General features: G+C 40.9%; 1 protein-coding gene and 2 pseudogenes across 1 annotated transcript in view; 1 reads left to right on the top strand and 2 right to left on the bottom strand.

The window, feature by feature from the left end:
• MMP26 (matrix metallopeptidase 26) overlaps nt 1–20657 on the bottom strand; it is a 370667-nt gene that overhangs the window by 343097 nt on the left and 6913 nt on the right. The gene's annotated exons all lie outside the window — the stretch shown is intronic.
• LOC102128476 (keratin, type II cytoskeletal 8 pseudogene) lies at nt 1575–9738 on the top strand (annotated as a pseudogene).
• LOC102123297 (olfactory receptor OR51C1-like) lies at nt 12635–13584 on the bottom strand (annotated as a pseudogene).

Here is a 20657-nt window from a genome sequence, read left to right on the forward strand (position 1 = left end):
CAGTTCTCTTCTGTTGAGGCTTTACTGTGCCTCCAGACAGCCCTACTGGACATCATCTAAGAGGATCTTTTTACAGGCTCTCTCAAATGCACACAGTGTACTTCTGGTCCACAGGACACACTCAGGCAGTCTTGCACAAGCAGATTTGTGAGAGTAGTATGGACCCTATATATGAAACAGCAATTCTTTCTACTCTACCACCACAGAAAGTCTCCCTTTTTCTGATTTTCAGCTATCTCAGAGGGAGTCAGTGCACTCACTACCTCAGATCTCTCTGAAGGGAGTCGTTATATCTCTGCCCAACCACCTGATGAGACAGTGAATAAGATCTTAACACAGTTTTCTCTAAAGTGGTCCTCTTCACAAGTCTTATGATGAGAACCCCCATTTAACAGCACCTCCTGTGTCATAAGATACTATGTCCATACTACCTCTATATCACAATTTTCTGACATCAGAGAAAGAAAAAGAAAAGAAGTTCTCAGCAAACAAGGCTCTGACAACAAAAGCTGGCAGTTCTTGCAAAGACACCATTTGCCTCTTGCTTAAGATACTAAGCTAGCCCACCATTAGGGTGTGTAAAAAGACATTTGCAATTTTAAGATGCCAAGAATTCTGTTATATACATGTTTCTCTATTTCCTCTTTGGGCATGCAGATTAGCAGGAAACAAAACAGTCTTAAATTTCACTTTTTAGGCTGTTATCTTTGTGTCTATATATTAGTCAGTTCTCGCACTGCTATAAATACCTGAGACTGGGTAATTTATAAAGAAAAGAGGTTGAATTATGTCACGGCTCTGCAGGTTCTACAGGAAGCATGGTGCTGGAGAGGCCTCAGGAAACTTACAATCATGGCAGAAGCCAAAAGGGAGCAATAATTCACATGACTGAAGAAGGAGCAAGGGGGAGGTACCACATACTTCTGAACAACCAGATCTCATGAGAAATCACCATGCAAAAACAGCACCAAGAGGGATGGTGTTAAGCCATGAAAAACTGTCCCTGTGATCCAATCACCTTCCACCAGGCCCCCCTCCAACAATAGGGATTACAATTCAACATGAGATTTAAGCAGGAACACAGATCCAAACTACATCAGTCTATAACAATTTCTTTAATTCTTCAGTGAATTGCATATTCTCTTTGTCACCTAACCTGTCTTCCTTGATAGTCTGACAGCTCACTTTGGAATTTAGTAGTTGTGATTTTTCTGCCTCAGCCATAACTAGGGAGGAAAAATTCAATTTTAACATTGTATTATAGCAATCAATGAAGTTGTTCTATTGGATTCATTTATACAGAAAGTTTCTCCTACCACCTCATATCCCTTTCTGGGATTTTTGTGTAGGAATCATGGAGAACTTATCTTTAGATTTTATATTCTCCAAAATATTGGGGTATAATTTTTGCTTCCAAACCATTAGAACGGCAAATTTCTAATCCTTGCATTTCACAAGGTAAACAGTAAATCGGTTCCTTTAACCTTATGTTTTTAATGTAAACTAAAGTCAAAAGAACAATACTACTGCAGAACTGAAGCCTCTCTCCTCTTAGTCCGAAACTTTAGCTGTCTATGCTATTTAGGCCAGAGAAAACGTACAATGCTTTGTGTTCAGATCCCTACAAGTCATCTAACCAGGAGGCCACAAGTCCACCCCACCTTCCATTTCTGGTTTCAGGTCCTGAAGAGTATAGAGAAAATCCTGCTTTTCCTGGGGTTTTAAATGCTGGCAAAAGCAAGGCTTATGGTAATAAGACCCAGATCAAAGGCCTGTCCTCCTGGTTCAGCCTGCCTGCCTCCACTCCTGCCTCCACCATGTCCATCAGGGTGACCCAGAAGTCCTACGAGGTGTCCACCTCTGGCCCCCGAGGCCTTCAGCAGCCACTTCTACACGAGTGGGCCCGTTGCCTGCATCAGCTCCTCGAGCTTCTCCCCAGTGGTACCCGCAACTTCTGGGGTAGCCTGAGCAGAGGCTATGGTGGGACCAGTGGCATGGGAGGCATCACAACTGACACGGTCAACCAGAGCCTGCTGAGCCTCCTTAACCTGGAGGTAGACCCCAACATCCAGGCTGTGCCCACCCAGGAGTAGGAGCAGATCAAGACCCTCAACAGTCAATTTGCCTCCTTCATCGACAAGGTACAGTTCCTGAAGCAGCAGAACAAGATGCTGGAGACCAAGTGGAGCCTCCTGCTGGAGGCTCACCTGGAAGGGCTGACTGACGAGATCGGCTTCCTCAGGCAGCTGTATGAAAAGGAGATCCGGGAAGATGGCCAAATAGGAACAGCTCCAGTCTCCAACTCCCAGCGCGAGCGACACAGAAGACTGGTGATTTCTGCATTTTCAACTGAGGTACTGGGTTCATCTCACTGGGGAGTGCCGGACGATCGGTGCTGGTCAGCTGCTGCAGCCCGACCAGCAAGAGCTGAAGCAGGGCGAGGCATTGCCTCACCTGGGAAGCGCAAGGGGGAAGGGAATCCCTTTTCCTAGCCAGGGGAACTGAGACACACAACACCTGGAAAATCGGGTAACTCCCACCCCAATACTGCGCTTTAAGCAAACAGGCACACCAGGAGATCATATCCCACATCTGGCCGGGAGGGTCCCACACCCAGGGAGACTCCCTCATTGCTAGCACAGCAGTCTGTGATCTCGCGGCAAGGCAGCAGCGAGGCTGGGGGAGGGGCGCCCGCCATTGCTGAGGCTTAAGTAGGTAAACAAAGCTGCTGGGAAGCTCGAACTGGGTGGAGCTCACAGCAGCTCAAGGAAACCTGCCTGTCTCTGTAGACTCCACCTCTGGGGACAGGGCACAGTAAACAATAACAAACGCAACAGAAACCTCTGCAGACGCAAGCGACTCTGTCTGACAGCTTTGAAGAGAGCAGTGGATCTCCTAACAGGGAGGTTGAGATCTGAGAAGGGACAGACTGCCTGCTCAAGTGGGTCCCTGACCCCTGAGTAGCCTAACTGGGAGACATCCCCCACTAGGGACAGTCTGACACCCCACACCTCACAGGGTGGAGTACACCCCTGAGTGGGAGCTTCCAAAGCAAGAATCAGACAGGTACACTCACTGTTCAGAAATATTCTATCTTCTGCAGCCTCTGCTGCTGATACCCAGGCAAACAGAGTCTGGAGTGGACCTCAAGCAATCTCCAACAGACCTACAGCTGAGGGTCCTGACTGTTAGAAGGAAAACTATCAAACAGGAAGGACACCTACACCAAAACCCCATCAGTACATCACCATCATCAAAGACCAGAGGCAGATAAAACCACAAAGATGGGGAAAAAGCAGGGCAGAAAAGCTGGAAATTCAAAAAATAAGAGCGCATCTCCCCCGGCAAAGGAGCGCAGCTCATCGCCAGCAACGGATCAAAGCTGGACGGAGAATGACTTTGACGAGATGAGAGAAGAAGGCTTCAGTCCATCAAATTTCTCAGAGCTAAAGGAGGAATTACGTACCCAGCACAAAGAAACTAAAAATCTTGAAAAAAAAGTGGAAGAATTGATGGCTAGAGTAATTAATGCACAGAAGGTCATAAACGAAATGAAAGAGATGAAAACCATGACACGAGAAATACGTGACAAATGCACAAGCTTCAGTAACCGACTCGATCAACTGGAAGAAAGAGTATCAGCGATTGAGGATCAAATGAATGAAATGAAGCGAGAAGAGAAACCAAAAGAAAAAAGAAGAAAAAGAAATGAACAAAGCCTGCAAGAAGTATGGGATTATGTAAAAAGACCAAATCTACGTCTGATTGGGGTGCCTGAAAGTGAGGGGGAAAATGGAACCAAGTTGGAAAACACTCTTCAGGATATCATCCAGGAGAACTTCCCCAACCTAGTAGGGCAGGCCAACATTCAAATCCAGGAAATACAGAGAACGCCACAAAGATACTCCTCGAGAAGAGCAACTCCAAGACACATAATTGCCAGATTCACCAAAGTTGAAATGAAGGAAAAAATCTTAAGGGCAGCCAGAGAGAAAGGTCGGGTTACCCACAAAGGGAAGCCCATCAGACTAACAGCAGATCTCTCGGCAGAAACTCTACAAGCCAGAAGAGAGTGGGGGCCAATATTCAACATTCTTAAAGATAAGAATTTTCAACCCAGAATTTCATATGCAGCCAAACTAAGTTTCATAAGTGAAGGAGAAATAAAATCCTTTACAGATAAGCAAATGCTTAGAGATTTTGTCACCACTAGGCCTGCCTTACAAGAGACCCTGAAGGAAGCACTCAACATGGAAAGGAACAACCGGTACCAGCCATTGCAAAAACATGCCAAAATGTAAAGTCCATCGAGGCTAGGAAGAAACTGCATCAACTAATGAGCAAAATAACCAGTTAATATCATAATGGCAGGATCAAGTTCACACATAACAATCTTAACCTTAAATGTAAATGGACTAAATGCTCCAATTAAAAGACACAGACTGGCAAACTGGATAAAGAGTCAAGACCCATCAGTCTGCTGTATTCAGGAGACCCATCTCACATGCAGAGACATACATAGGCTCAAAATAAAGGGATGGAGGAAGATTTACCAAGCAAATGGAGAACAAAAAAAAGCGGGGGTTGCAATACTAGTCTCTGATAACACAGACTTTAAACCATCAAAGATCAAAAGAGACAAAGAAGGCCATTACATAATGGTAAAGGGATCAATTCAACAGGAAGAGCTAACTATCCTAAATATATATGCACCCAATACAGGAGCACCCAGATTCATAAAGCAAGTCCTTAGAGACTTACAAAGAGACTTCGACTCCCATACAATAATAATGGGAGACTTCAACACTCCACTGTCAACATTAGACAGATCAACGAGACAGAAAGTTAACAAGGATATCCAGGAATTGAACTCATCTCTGCAGCAAGCAGACCTAATAGACATCTATAGAACTCTCCACCCCAAATCAACAGAATATACATTCTTCTCAGCACCACATCGTACTTACTCCAAAATCGACCACGTAATTGGAAGTAAAGCACTCCTCAGCAAATGTACAAGAACAGAAATTATAACAAACTGTCTCTCAGACCACAGTGCAATCAAACTAGAACTCAGGACTAAGAAACTCAATCAAAACCGCTCAACTACATGGAAACTGAACAACCTGCTCCTGAATGACTACTGGGTACATAACGAAATGAAGGCAGAAATAAAGATGTTCTTTGAAACCAATGAGAACAAAGATACAACATACCAGAATCTCTGGGACACATTTAAAGCAGTGTGTAGAGGGAAATTTATAGCACTACATGCCCACAAGGGAAAGCAGGAAAGATCTAAAATTGACAATCTAACATCGCAATTAAAAGAACTAGAGAAGCAAGAGCAAACACATTCGAAAGCTAGCAGAAGGCAAGAAATAACTAAGATCAGAGCAGAACTGAAGGAGATAGAGACACAAAAAACCCTCCAAAAAATCAATGAATCCAGGAGCTGGTTTTTTGAAAAGATCAACAAAATTGACAGACCGCTAGCAAGACTAATAAAGAAGAAAAGAGAGAAGAATCAAATAGACACAATAAAAAATGATAAAGGGGATATCACCACCGACCCCACAGAAATACAAGCTACCATCAGAGAATACTATAAACACCCCTACGCAAATAAACTGGAAAATCTAGAAGAGGGGACGGGCGCGGTGGCTCAAGCCTGTAATCCCAGCACTTTGGGAGGCCGAGACAGGCGGATCACGAGGTCAGGAGATCGAGACCATCCTGGCTAACACGGTGAAACCCCGTCTCTACCAAAAAATACAAAAAAAAAAACTAGCCGGGTGAGGTGGCGGCGCCTGTAGTCCCAGCTACTCGGGAGGCTGAGGCAGGAGAATGGCGTGAACCCGGGAGGCGGAGCTTGCAGTGAGCCGGATCTCGGCCACTACACTCCAGCCCGGGTGGCAGAGCGAGACTCCGTCTCAAAAAAAAAAAAAAAAAAAAAACATCTAGAAGAAATAGATAATTTCCTGGACACTTACACTCTTCCAAGACTAAACCAGGAAGAAGTTGAATCCCTGAATAGACCAATAGCAGGCTCTGAAATTGAGGCAATAATTAATAGCCTGCCAACCAAAAAAAGTCCAGGACCAGATGGATTCACAGCTGAATTCTACCAGAGGTACAAGGAGGAGTTGGTACCATTCCTTCTGAAACTATTCCAATCAATAGAAAAAGAGGGAATCCTCCCTAACTCATTTTATGAGGCCAACATCATCCTGATACCAAAGCCTGGCAGAGACACAACAAAAAAAGAGAATTTTAGACCAATATCCCTGATGAACATCGATGCAAAAATCCTCAATAAAATACTGGCAAACCGGATTCAGCAACACATCAAAAAGCTTATCCACCATGATCAAGTGGGCTTCATCCCTGGGATGCAAGGCTGGTTCAACATTCGCAAATCAATAAATATAATCCAGCATATAAACAGAACCAAAGACAAGAACCACATGATTATCTCAATAGATGCAGAAAGGGCTTTTGACAAAATTCAACAGCCCTTCATGCTAAAAACGCTCAATAAATTCGGTATTGATGGAACGTACCTCAAAATAATAAGAGCTATTTATGACAAACCCACAGCCAATATCATACTGAATGGGCAAAAACTGGAAAAATTCCCTTTGAAAACTGGCACAAGACAGGGATGCCCTCTCTTACCACTCCTATTCAACCTAGTGTTGGAAGTTCTGGCTAGGGCAATCAGGCAAGAGAAAGAAATCAACGGTATTCAGTTAGGAAAAGAAGAAGTCAAATTGTCCCTCTTTGCAGATGACATGATTGTATATTTAGAAAACCCCATTGTCTCAGCCCAAAATCTCCTTAAGCTGATAAGCAACTTCAGCAAAGTCTCAGGATACAAAATTAATGTGCAAAAATCACAAGCATTCTTATACACCAGTAACAGACAAACAGAGAGCCAAATCATGAGTGAACTTCCATTCACAATTGCTTCAAAGAGAATCAAATACCTAGGAATCCAACTTACAAGGGATGTAAAGGACCTCTTCAAGGAGAACTACAAACCACTGCTCAGAGAAATAAAAGAGGACACAAACAAATGGAAGAACATACCATGCTCATGGATAGGAAGAATCAATATCGTGAAAATGGCCATACTGCCCAAGGTAATTTATAGATTCAATGCCATCCCCATCAAGCTACCAATGAGTTTCTTCACAGAATTGGAAAAAACTGCTTTAAAGTTCATATGGAATGAAAAAAGAGCCTGCATCTCCAAGACAATCCTAAGTCAAAAGAACAAAGCTGGAGGCATCACGCTACCTGACTTCAAACTATACTACAAGGCTACAGTAACCAAAACAGCATGGTACTGGTACCAAAACAGAGATATAGACCAATGGAACAGAACAGAGTCCTCAGAAATAACACCACACATCTACAGCCGTCTGATCTTTGACAAACCTGAGAGAAACAAGAAATAGGGAAAGGATTCCCTATTTAATAAATGGTGCTGGGAAAATTGGCTAGCCATAAGTAGAAAGCTGAAACTGGATCCTTTCCTTACTCCTTATACGAAAATTAATTCAAGATGGATTAGAGACTTAAATGTTAGACCTAATACCATAAAAATCCTAGAGGAAAACCTAGGTAGTACCATTCAGGACATAGGCATGGGCAAAGACTTCATGTCTAAAACACCAAAAGCAACAGCAGCAAAAGCCAAAATTGACAAATGGGATCTAATTAAACTAAAGAGCTTCTGCACAGCAAAAGAAACTACCATCAGAGTGAACAGGCAACCTACAGAATGGGAGAAAATTTTTGCAATGTACTCATCTGACAAAGGGCTGATATCCAGAACCTACAAAGAACTCAAACAAATTTACAAGAAAAAAACAAACAACCCCATCAAAAAGTGGGCAAAGGATATGAACAGACATTTCTCAAAAGAAGACATTCATACAGCCAACAGGCACATGAAAAAATGCTCATCATCACTGGCCATCAGAGAAATGCAAATCAAAACCACAATGAGATACCATCTTACACCAGTTAGAATGGCGATCATTAAAAAGTCAGGAAACAACAGGTGCTGGAGAGGATGTGGAGAAATAGGAACACTTTTACACTGTTGGTGGGATTGTAAACTAGTTCAACCATTATGGAAAACAGTATGGCGATTCCTCAAGGATCTAGAACTAGATGTACCATATGACCCAGCCATCCCATTACTGGTTATATACCCAAAGGATTATAAATTATGCTGCTATAAAGACACATGCACACGTATGTTTATTGCAGCACTATTCACAATAGCAAAGACTTGGAATCAACCCAAATGTCCATCAGTGACAGATTGGATTAAGAAAATGTGGCACATATACACCATGGAATACTATGCAGCCATCAAAAAGGATGAGTTTGTGTCCTTTGTAGGGACATGGATGCAGCTGGAAACCATCATTCTTAGCAAACTATCACAAGAACAGAAAACCAAACACCACATGTTCTCACTCATAGGTGGGAACTGAACAATGAGATCACTTGGACTCAGGAAGGGGAACATCACACACCGGGGCCTATCATGGGGAGGGGGGAGGGGGGAGGGATTGCACTGGGAGTTATACCTGATGTAAATGACGAGTTGATGGGTGCAGCACACCAACATGGCACAAGTATACATATGTAACAAACCTGCACGTTATGCTCATGTACCCTACAACTTAAAGTATAATAATAATAAATAAATTAAAAAAAAAAAAAGAAAAGAAAAGAAAAGGAGATCCGGGAGCTGCAGTCCCAGATCTCAGACACCTCTGTGGTGCTCTCCATGGACAATAGCTGCTCCCTGGACATGGACAGCATCATCGCTGAGGCCAAGGCACAGTACAAGGAGATCGCCAACCACAGCCAGGCTGAGGCTGAGAGCATGCACCAGATCAAGTATAAGGAGCTGCAAACACTGGCTAGGAAGCACCGGAAGACCTGCAGCGCACAAAGACTGAGATCTCCAAGATGAACCGGAACATCAGCCTACTCCAGGCTGAAATTGACGGCCTCAAAGGCCAGAGGGCTTCCCTGGAGGCCGCCATCGCAGATGCGGAGCAGAGTGGGGAGCTGGCCATTAAGGATGCCAACGCCGAGGTGTCGGAGCTGGAGGCCGCCCAGCAGCGGGCCAAGCAGAACATGGCTTGACAGTTGCGTGGGTACCAGGAGCTGATGAACGTCAAACTGGCCCTCGATATCGAGATCGCCACCTACAGGAAGCTGCTGGAAGGCGAGGAGAGCCAGCTGGAGTCTGGGATGCAGAACATGAGTATCCATAGTAAGACCACGAGCCCCTGTGCAGGTGGTCTGAGCTCAGCCTATGGGGGCCTCACAAGCCCTGGCCTCAGCTACGACCTGGCCTCCAGCTTTGGCTCTGCCTCAGGCTCCAGCTCCTTCAGCCACAGCAGCTCCACCAGAGCCCTGGTCGTGAAGAAGATCGAGACCCGCGAAGGGAAGCTGGTGTCCGAGTCCTCTGACGTCCTGCCGAAGCGAACAGCTGTGGCAGCCCCTCCCAGCCTGCCCCTCCTGCGGCTGCCCGAGAGCCCGGGAGAGAGGCCGCTGTGCAGGGTAGCACAGGGAACAGGAGCACCCCTGAGGCTCAGCCCTAGCCCTCAGCCCACAGCAGGGAGTTTAATGCCTAAGGACCCCCCTTGTCCATGCCTCCAGCTACAAAACAATTCAATTGCTTTTTTTTCCTGTCCTAAATAAAACCTCAGCTAGCTCTGACAAAAAAAAAAAAGTAATTACTTAATGCCTTAGGTGGTGAAAAAACAATTAGCGTCTATTAAATGCATTTCAAACTAAAAAGTACTTAAGGTTAAGTAAAAGTAGACCTATTAAGATCAAGGAGTCATACCTTTGCTCTTTAAAGAGATATGTATCAGTCACAAAATCAGCAGGAAATAAAATTCATTCAGAATAATTTAAAGTGAGAGATGTCAGTGAAAAAACTAATTATAGAATAATGGACATGGCTTAGGAAACAAACAAAGTGTGTTAGTCCATTCTCACACTGCTATAAATAAATACCTGAGACTGGGTAACTTATAAAGAAAAGAGGTTTAACTGGCTACAGTTTTGCAGACTATGCAAGAAGCATAGCAATTTCTGCTTCTGGGGAGGCCTCAGGAAGCTTTCAGTCATGGCAGAAGGCAAAGTGAGAACAAGGCACTTCACATGGTTGAAGCAAGAGGAAGATGTAACCCATTGGGGATTACATTTCAACACGAGGTTTGGTTGGGGACAGAGATCCAAACCGTATCACAAGAGATGCTGAGATGCCTGGAGACTGGTGATAGTGAGAAACCATTACAATTCCAGGGGCCAAAGCGGGAGGACGAAACATTGTCAAAGCAGAATGTCTCCTCCAACTCTACATTCTCATTCTGGTGCCTTTCATTTTGTGAACCCAACCCCAAGTCAGCTCACAAGAGAACCTGATGATGCAGTCCATTTTGGTCTGAAGCATGAAGAAGAGCACAAAATAATGGACAATAGAACTGGAGATTAAGAGGACAGTGAAAATAATGAGCACAAGTTTCCAGTCAAAATATATCAGCTAAAAATAGATATGCTATATTCTCTGTCTTTGGAAAAAAATCCATTCTTGAACAGACATGAGAGCAATTGGAAAGATAAGACAAAGAGTTCCTGAACAGCCAGTAAGCTCCAAAACAGATGTTGACGCAGACACAATCTGAAACTCTATTGCTGGCCATTGCACAGGAGACCTGAAGTAGCAGAGGAGAGAGGGGCATGTCCTAGGAGAAGTAGATATTTGGTAGAAAGGAGAGAAAACATCCCCAAGAAATACCCCAAAATTGTCAACTAGCATCCTTTCGGAAGATTGTATGTAATGGTACTTGGTGAACTGCTAAAGCATTTGGCTGGTTGTAGTTGTTAGTTACTGATGTTATTAACAGCAGTCCTCTATCATGACCATATTGAGCTTCTGTTACAAGCACCTTACTCCATTGTGGTGGCTGTTGGCTTTCTCAACTCCAAATCCACCACTCTATAGACTCTGCTTTTGATAAGAAGGCTGCAACTCATCAATCAGAATCATCGTTTGGTTCCCTGCTATGTTCCATTAATTGGGGGAGGCTAGGACACTGGAAGCTGCTGTAGGGACAAATATCTCTATCATGTTTGCTTATTATACCTATCAGTGCTATCACAGCAATAGTTCTTTGCCCAGATGCATTGGTTCCAGTTTCTAGTTTATTTTTTTCCCACACTTCCAGCAATATTCTAATCATGTCCCTCAAAAGAAATAGAACCAACTATCAGTGGGCTGTGTTCAGGGACCTGAGTCCCAACTTCACAAGAGGTCTTTCTCTGGTGTTCCTGAGGTATGAGCTGTAGTGGGGAAGTCCTCTTTCCTGCAAAGTTGGCTCTTGGCCTCATGTTCTCCATCCTTTGAGCTCCTAAGGTACCAGAACCAAAAAAGCAGCACCCTCTCATTATAGGTCAGAATATAAGCTCTTGGGGAAACTCTCCATCAAAATTATAGTTTTTAATAAGCCCAGACTCCTCTCTTTGTTCCCAAAGCCATACGAGTAGAGGAAACTTCCTGTAGTTATTATCCCTGAATTATTCCCGTGTTCCCTTTTTTTCCCTTTCAGTCCTCTAATATCTGTTTATCCAGTTCTTTGTACTAAATGCTTCCTGTGTTAGTCACTGGTGTGACTTCTATTTTTCAGTCTAGACCCTTAATAGCATATCCATTTCAACTTTCCTTGAGGATAAGGTCCAAGCATAGCATTATAAATCCCACCAGATTAAAATATTTCTGTATTTGCTTCTTGTTAATCTTGAAGCCTTAAAGAAAATTAATTTATTTGAAGATGGTATTTCCCAAAAGCAGGAACATGCCTGTTTAGCAATAAGCATGACATTACGACTTCTGAAGAAACTATACAGATTGGAGCTGAATTAAGCATAGTTGTATTTCACAGAATGCTTATACTCGACATCTTCCCTGAAGAGCTGGGAGAAAGTATGAATATTTGACCAAATACAGTTAGGTTACTGACAATGCAATAAAATATTTATTTATTATACTAGCTGTTAAATGTGGAGGTCAATGAGGCCAGAGGCAAAGGAAAGTAAAAATATTTGGAACAATTAAGTAACCATGGACACAGCAAGTTGTCTATGGTAAATTTCATTTATAAGATTCAGTAATTTGAAATTGTTAACGCACTTTTTATTCCCATTTGAGAGCAGGGTGATGTTATTTATCTCTTTAAAGGAGAAGTTTAAATAATAAGTAGACACTTTCTCTTTTTCCATTTTTTTAAAACAAAATAATACCACATTTGCAAACTAAGGTGGGCCGTTGGTTAACAAAGCCTTTGAAAATGATTCATCTCAAATATAGAAATGTTCTTATTATCATCATGACTATCAAAGGAAAAGAATGGTATCCTTGAGAATCTTCAGCTCATATTAAGCTCTCTGAGTTCACAGTCTTCTTACTTCAAACTAAGTTGTATTTTGGGAAACTTTAAATACAAGCATGAGTCTAAACATATTAACCTCTTTAAATGGCATTTTACTCATCTATAAAGTGACAAAGAATAGAAAAAATTGAAACATTCATCTAGTTCTTTGCCATGCTAGAATGGAGAACTTTTAGCACAGTCTGGCATATCTGTTTGGTCTTCACACTATAGATGATGGGGTTCATTACAGGAGAGATTAGTAGGTAGGCACTGGCAATCAAAGTATGCACGTAGGGTGGGGTCTGCTTCCCAAACCTGTGAACAAAGGACAGACTGATCAATGGAATGTAAAATACAGCAACAGCCCCAATATGGGAGATACATGTGCTGAAGGCTTTCTTCCTTTCTTCCGGGGAAGCAATGCTAAGAACAGTCTTAATGATCAAAATATAAGAAAGGACAATAAAGACAGAATCCACCCCAGCAGTGGTAATCAGGGCAGTCATCCCAACTGCACTGTTGATTCTGGTGTCTGTGCATGAGAGCTTCATCACATCAGGGTGAAACAATAGGAGTGGTGGAGCACGTGGCTGCGTCAGTAGGACAGTCTGTTAAGAAGCAACACCATAGGGATCAGTGTTATTGTCAACCTGGTGATAATTGCTACTCCAATCTGTGCTATTTTAAGATCAGTTAAGACAGAAGTATATCTAAGAGGATTAGTAATGGCCACAAAATGATCAAAAGCCATGGCCAACAGCACTGAGGATTCCATGACAGTGAAGAGTTGAATAAAGAACATCTGGGACAAGCAGGTATTAAAGCTGATTTCCCTCACATTGAACCAGAATATACCCAGCATAGTGACCAGAGTGGATATGGACAGGCCGAGGTCAGTGGTGGACAGCATGAGGAGGAAATAGTACATGGGTTCGTGGAGGCTGGGCTGAGTGATGATGGCAAAGAGGATCAGGTTGTTTCCTGAGAGGGCAGTTACATAGAGGAAGCAGAAGGAAATGGAGATCCAGGTGTGGAAGGTTTCCAGCCCAGGAACACCAGTGAGCAGGAAAATGATGGAAGTGGAAGTGATATTCTGCAAAGTTGACATATTGAATTCAAACGGCAGAATCTTCAGCTGTGTCTGGAAATGATAAACTGTATTTATTTATTATGCATTTAATCGGAAATTATTTCACCAAGTAAACATTTATAAAAGATGATGTCTACATTATATAGAAAACTCATAAAGATTGATTAATGACAACAACAAATGAAGTCCACAGCAAACAAAGGAGCAGAAAACAGGAAATGAATGGTTCCCTGAGGATACAGAATTTGCACAAAAACAAAGAGAGCAGCATTCCTTCTTATTTAAGTTCACATGTCTGATGAGTGACTTCAAGTGGTAAGTAGTCAGCAAATATTTGTTGAAGTGTGTTCAAAGAGTTGTGTGATATTTTAGACAAATAGTAAGCAATATATGCAGTGAGTCTGATACATAACTGAATTACACTAGCTTTTAGAGGCCCATCCAAAAAATCCTCTCTTTATCTCCTGCTATTTTCTTTCAATCAGAATCAGATCCAATACATCCAACAAATAGCCAACATTTGTTGATCCCCTGCTATCTGCAGCTGATAATACCCTGGATAAGCATACAGTCTATTTGAGATATCAAAACTTAAACTGTACCTAAGAAATTTTCATACCACATAACAAGTGTGAGTTAGAAATAAAAACATATACTTATGTATAAACCATAATTAGAGTATATGGGGCCTCCAATATGAAAGTATTATGGATAGTTTGATGTTATGAATTTTTATCCTGCATCCCAAGTCGACGTTTCTTACAGCTGCGTGTTATAAATTTTAACTGGGTTAAATTACTCTGACATTTACCAGCTGGGTTACCACATGATGAGTTACTAAACTGTATGTGCCTCATTTTCTCCATCTCTAAAGTAACTATGGTGTGCATATCCACAGGACTGTTGTAAAGATTAAATTAATGTATGTGAAAATCTGAGCAGAGCATCTCACTATGGTAAAAACTTACCAAATGTTAGTTATTATCATTAAAGGGAAAAATTAAAGTTAAAAATGTATACACACCTTGTTTTCCAACATCTATCCCCAATCCCCACCCTCACTTATCTACTTTTCTCTTTATCTGGTAGCTGAGAACAAAAAAAAAAAAAAAGGAAATATTCTGTCTAATTTAGGTAATATCCACTGGTTAATTCCTCTACAACTATGTTTTTCTCATCCTTTCTTCATCTTTTCAGGTTAAAAAGAAGTGCACTTACTGCTTTCCAGACAACCCCCATTACCTAGTCTCAATCTATCTTGGATGTTAGTTTAGTTTAACATCAAACATTACTGAGCGCAAGCTGCAATCCAGACTGTCGACATACAGAGCCAAGTGAAGTATTGCACCTGCCCTGAGGATCGTTAGGAAATAATAGGATAGTTCAGAAAACAAATGTGTAAACAAATGATAAGACTATATTTAAAATACAGAGGTATATATATTAGATAGTTGGAGGGGATGGAGTCAAACAGCTTCTCTGAGTAAGTAAAGAATTGTTGAGCAGAGGCTGATAAGTGAAAATCATCATGAAAGAAATTCTAAGCATATTCAAAGGCGATGGAGTTTCAGATATTTTAGAAATGCCACTAAAGTGTGAAATACAGTGTACCAAAAGGTAGTGTGTAAGAGGTAAGAGAAGGCCAGGTATGGTGGCTCATGCCTGTAATCCCAGCACTTTGGGAGGCCAAGGCAGGTGGATCACCTGAGGTCAAGAGTTCGAGAGCAGCCTGGCCAACATGGTGAAATCCCATCTCTACTAAAAATACAAAACATTGGCCAGGCGTGGTGGCACATACCTGCAACCCCAGCTACTCAGGAGGCTGAGGCAGGAGAATCACTTGAACCTGGGAGGCGGAGATTGCAGTGAGCTGAGATCGCGCCATTACACTCCAGCCTGGGCAACAAGAACGAGAGCTCAAGTATGGAATTATCATCTTCACTTCAAAAGGGTAAGAGATTTGTGCTATTCATACAATCTATATGAACATGCAGATGAACAACATTCTTCGTTCTTCTTAGCCTGCATCCCTGCTATGTGTATCTCTTTTTCTACACCAACAACTCATAAAATGATTTGCCTATCCTCATTTCTGTACCTCATGGTTCATACCTATATTTGAAATCTGGTTCTGTTTTTGACCAAAGCATACTTTGTTGCATTAGTTGTCTATAACTGCATAAGAAATTAGTAAAAATTCAGCGGCTTTAAACAAAACACATATATTACCTCACAGTTCTGTAAGTCAGATGTCTGAGCACAGCAAAACTAGATGCACTACTTAGGATCTCACAAGATTGAAATTAAAGTTCCAGCCAGTACCATGTTCTTAATTGGAGAGGAGGGTCCTTAAAATCCTCACTCAGATTGCTGTAGGAATTTAGTTCCTTTTGGTATATGGTTGAGGTCTCCAATTTCTTGCTGGGCTTTTAGCTTCTAGAGGCTACTCTCAGTCCCAGTCATGTGTTCTTCTCACAACATGACATCTTAGGTCTTCAAATCCAGCAGGAGAACCTCCTTCGAGATTCTTGTCTCTTTTAAAGACTTCTATGATTAGGTAAGCCCTAGCAGGATAATCTTGCTTTTAATTAACTCAAAGTCAAGTAATCAGGGACCTTAGTTATATCTGTTAAACCCTTTTGCCATATAATGTAATGTAATCATGGGAGTGATATCCCATCACATTCACAGGCCCTAGCCACACACCCAAGGCATGGGTATTGCTCAAAACAAGTACGCCAGGATGGACAAAAATCTTTAGGGCCCTTTTAGAATCCTACTAACCCCACCTGTCAAGACTATCCAGTCTCCAAATCTTTATAGGTTCAACTTCTGAAAAGTCTCTTGATTGACCATATTTATCTTCTAGTTTTATCAGTGACCTTTCTTCCTACCCTCAGAAATCTTTTTATATACTCTACCTGGGCTTTTCCTTACTTCACCAAACTACCAAATATAGCAAGTTCTTTCACACTAATGTGCTCGTTTAATTCATGTAGTTCTCTCTTTTTTGAATAAGACAAAAATTTTTAGATCCATTATTTGATCCACTGAACCATGTGTAAATTAAACATGAATTTATTTCAGGAAGCATTTGGTGACGTCACCTATTCTAAGTCAGAAGAACTTACTTCTTCCTCTGGAGTTATATTATTTTCTATTTATGCATCTAGAATAGTGTTTATTCCATTGTATGATCATGGGTTATTTGAAAATTGCCTCTCTAACAAAATTAAGTTACTGGAAGGTAGATCATTGTTTTTTCATCATTATATTCCCAATACCTTGAAATATATTTTGAGAAGTGTGGGCATACAATATATACATGTTGATGTAAATTCAATCCAAGAGTTGTTAACTAAGATTCTGAACATATCTCAGGACTTCAACACATTCAATTTTGTCTATTTAAAACATGCTGTGTTGCCTAAAATTATATATGTGGCTTCTGGAAGAATCGCACAGAGCTCTCCAGTGTTCTCACAAACTGAGTAATGTATGTGTGTGTGTGTGTGAGAGAGAGAGAGAGACAGAGAGAGAGAAAGAGGTTTGGGGTTTTACTGATGGAAGACTCTGTCCTAGTATTGGAGGGTTAACTTTTATGTGCCCTCCCATTTGTTGACAGTAATTCTCTTCCTATTATATCAAGATAACACTCCAGACCCATTGTAAGAATGTGTTGCAAGTTCTGTCCTGGGCTACCTTGACTTATCTCTTTTCTCTGATTACAGAGTAAGTGATATTGTTATACAATCATACAAACCTAGGTTCAAATTTCGTCTCTGCCATCTAGAGCTAGCCAGAGTTTTCCAAATAAGCACTTTACATCAGATTTCACTAATGTGAAACTGGTAGTTCACCATTGGCACTACTTCATAAGGATTAAAAGGATTAAATGAGATAACATTGTAAAACATATAATATGTTGACCAGTGTGCAGGACGTGGAAGTCACTTGATATTGGTAAATGAACATGAGGATGAAGATAAGAATGGCAGGGGCAGTGTGTGATGGTGGTAGTGGCCGTTGACCTCAGGACTTTGAGTGGCAGTTATAAAATGTGACACAACTAACCAGGAGACTTAAAATTGCATGGACACATTAACAGCCTGCTCTAAGCAGCAAAACAAATGGCTCATAGACCAATCAAACCTCCTCAGTCAGAATAGAATGTTCCTAGAAAATACAGATATCAGAAAATAGATTTCCACAATTTTCCTTAGGCACCCACAAGAGCTTTCTGCAGTTAATAAAGTCTCCCTCATTCTTAAAAGAAACCAGGCATGTAAAGTCTAATGTTTTTCCTGAATGCAGCAGTTTTACTTACAAAGTATAAGGATATGTTCTTTCCCACACTGTTCTCCATAAAGGGGCCTGAGGAGCTGGGGATGTGTTCTACCCGGAAATAGGTAGCATATATAAGAAGCCGTATCTCAGGATGCCTGAAAGCTCTTAATAAGCTCCTGGTGAAGATTTCTGCATCCCCCCAAGTCTGAAGCTTCCCAAGGGTTCATTCTACTTCATGGCTTCCTTCTCCTTCTACTTCATGTACTTTTATAGTTTCCATGAAGGGACTGCTGTTACAGGTCTTTGATCTTATGTATATGTAAAATTTTCTTAAAAGTAAATTTGTGAGTAACCACACCCTCCAAAAAAACCCCACAAGATCGCCCCTCATCTTCATACCACTCCCACACCCAACTGATAAACTTATCTTCCTCCTATATTATTTAGGTGAATTTTGTATATTTTTAGAAACCCCTCTGCTTGTGCTTCACTCCATCCCCCCAAAAAATCTTCATTTATTCTTTCATGGAACATTTGAAGTATCTTTCATATTCTAGGACTTCATACTGGTAATACAGAGAATAAAACAGAGTCTTTTCCCTCCAGAGCTCCTTGGAGGGAACCCCTTGTGGAAACAGACATAAAACTCGGTGATTACAATAAGGGATATTTATGATGACAGCACAGAAGAGTTGTGTTTATGCTGCAGGAAACTCAGAACCAGGTCTGTCAGGAGACATGGAGCACAGAGCGTAGGAAGAACAGAAGGTGACTAATAGCAGACTCAGCTCGCTTGGAACTCCCGGTGCCAGTGTAGTGGAGAGATGAAGCTAAATAGGGAGACAGGATCTATGTTAGGCATGAAGATCTTTTAGGCATCCTAAGTCATTTGAGTCTAAATAACATAATACAAATTACTCAGCATGGAACTTAATCTTTTCTCTTCCCTAGAAAAACTCATTTTATTCTTGTTATTTATTTATTTTACTGTTATTTTTATTATATTTTAAGTTCTAGGGTACCTGTGCACAACGTGCAGATTTGTTACATATGTATACAACTGTCATCTTGGTGAGCTGCACCCGTTAACTCGTCATTTTTACAGCTCCACATGAAGCAGCTGAGGAAGTTGGGCACCTAATTTGAGAATCCCTAATATATTGCAGCTCTCTGCTTGGTTTCAATATCAACCTGAATGGTACAGATATCACATTTTCCTTGTAAACTCTGATATATCAGTTTACAGAAATGTCAATTTAGAAGACATTCTCAAACAGAACCTCAATACCCCATCGCCCACTCTTTCCAAGTCTACCTCAGATTAACCAGACTACTATTTTCAGCATTAGTTCTGACAGTTTTAAACAACCATTTTTTCAGATGGACTATAAATAAAAGCAAAGCAAAATGTATAGACCGTAGTATCGGATGTTGTTGAATTTAGAGTATAACATAGATAGCGGGGAAAAATAAGAAGTATAAGCTTTAATACTGAAAGAAAAATAACTTAGAAATAAGAAAAAATATAAAGTATTTCAAGAGAGAAAATAAATATACTTCAAAGTGGATTTTATTAAGGTACATATAACTATACTATGCAAGATTATCTGTAATTGACACCTCATAAATTACATTATTAAAGCATGAATCAAAATCGTTGCTTTCACAGTAACATTCTTAGTACATTTATTTTAAGATGCACCCAAAAATGTGGTTGCCCCAACTTCAAAATTACTTTTCAAAACTTTTCCTATCCATATGAAATTTAAATAATTTATGTTTGTGCTTGTATTGCTTAGAAATGAATGCATATTATATTTTCTCTATTAAACAGCAAATTTCTAGGAGCTATATTTTTCTTATCAAGTCAAGTATTTCCTAAGCTGCTTGTTTTTCCACTGGTTCAGGCTCCTACTGGGAGAAAGAGAGACCGCCATCTATGACTACTCTTAGTATATGGTATAACGTTTTGTACACAGTTTGTAAGTAACAACTCATTAAAATATTGTTTTAATTTAGATATGTTTAGTCAGATTTAAACACCTTAAGAATGAAGCTTGTGCCTTCCCTGTTCACTGTTTTATCCCTAGTACCTCCCTTACACAGTGTTTGCCAAAATGAAGATGCTCAAAATATGTAAGTATATATGTGAAGTTATATAAAAATAAATTTAATTCAATAAGTGTGCATTAAGTAGCTATTATTAATAAAGCACAGTGCTTGTATCTGTGCAAGATACATCAATCCCCAAAGTCCAATGCCCATTTTCAAAAAGCTTCAGGTCAGTAGGGGAAGAGAAATCTGACTAACTATAAGACAAAGATTTATTAACAGCACCTGAAAGAATAATAAATGGAACAATCAGGAAAAGAAGGAGGTGGGTATTTCAGTCAGAGAGAGCAAAATAATCAAAGACTGAAAGGCAATATATTCCTGGTGTTTTTCAGGAATATACATAATTCATCAAAGTGGATAGACCCCAGAAAACTGTTACTCTGTCATACATGATATTCCATAAATGTCTTGTTAAAGTGCAAATTTGTGGGCTCCATCTCAAGCACTTCTGTTTAAGTAGTTCTGGAGCAGAATTGAGGAATCTGCACCTTAAAAACAAGTGTCAAGTGGTTTGGATGCACAGATGCTGGACCACATTGAGAAAACAGATAGATGCAAGTAGAAAGTGGATGTCATCTAATGAGTGTATTCAGTGTGTTGTATGAGGCCAGATCTGTGAAGACCCATTGGAATGAAGATCTTATGGAAGATGAAGAACTAAAAAAGTTTTGTTTTGTGGAAAGGTGTTA

This window comes from Macaca fascicularis, chromosome 14 (genome assembly GCF_037993035.2).
Source record: "Macaca fascicularis isolate 582-1 chromosome 14, T2T-MFA8v1.1".
In the NCBI taxonomy this organism is placed as follows: domain Eukaryota; kingdom Metazoa; phylum Chordata; class Mammalia; order Primates; family Cercopithecidae; genus Macaca; species Macaca fascicularis.